Source organism: Sinocyclocheilus rhinocerous, unplaced genomic scaffold (genome assembly GCF_001515625.1).
Source record: "Sinocyclocheilus rhinocerous isolate Xijiao unplaced genomic scaffold, SAMN03320098_v1.1 scaffold491, whole genome shotgun sequence".
NCBI lineage: Eukaryota > Metazoa > Chordata > Actinopteri > Cypriniformes > Cyprinidae > Sinocyclocheilus > Sinocyclocheilus rhinocerous.
In genome coordinates, this window is record NW_015625034.1 from 1516662 (window position 1) to 1517479 (window position 818).

Below are 818 nucleotides of genomic sequence, written 5' to 3' on the forward strand. Positions count from 1 at the left end.
AAAAGGTCTAACAGCTGAAAATGCATATTAGAGCAAAGACCAAGCCCTGAGGTAAAAAAAAAACTGTTTGTAGAGCTCAGAGACGAGATTGCATCAAATCACACATCTGGGAAAGAGTTCATAAAAAAAATCTGCTGCATTGAAGGTTCACAGAAGCGTGTAGTCTCTATTATCCATAAACTCTTCCTAGAGCAGGCCTCCTGGTCAAACTGAGCAACTGATGGAGAAGGGCTTTGGTTAGTGTGGTGACCAAGAAGCTGATGGTCACTCTAGTTGAGCTCCATGATCATATGTGGAGATAGGAGAAACCTACAGAAGGACAAACATCACTGCAACACTCCACCGATCTGGGCTTTATGCTGGTGTGGCCAAACTCAATTCTCTCCTCAGTGAAGACGCATAAAAACACACTTGGAATTTGCAAAACAGCAACTAAAGGACCCTCAGACTGTGAGAAACAAGATTCTCTGGTCTGATTAACCTCAATTCCAAGCATCATGTTTGATGGAAACCAGGCACTGCTCATCACCTGCAGAGTACCATCCCAAAAGTAAAGTGTTGCTCATGCTGTGGGGCTGTTTTTCAGCAGCAGGGACTGAGGGACTCGTCAGAGTAGAAGAAAAGCTAAATGCACCAAAATATTGAGATAGCCTTAATGAAAACCCAGTCCAGAGCATTCAGAACCTCAGACTGGGCAGAAGGTTCACCTTCCAACAGGACAATGACCCTAAGCACACAGCAAGAATGGCTTATAGACAACTCTGTGAATGTCCTTGAGTGGCCCGGCCACAGCCTGAGCTTGAACCCAAATAATCAAA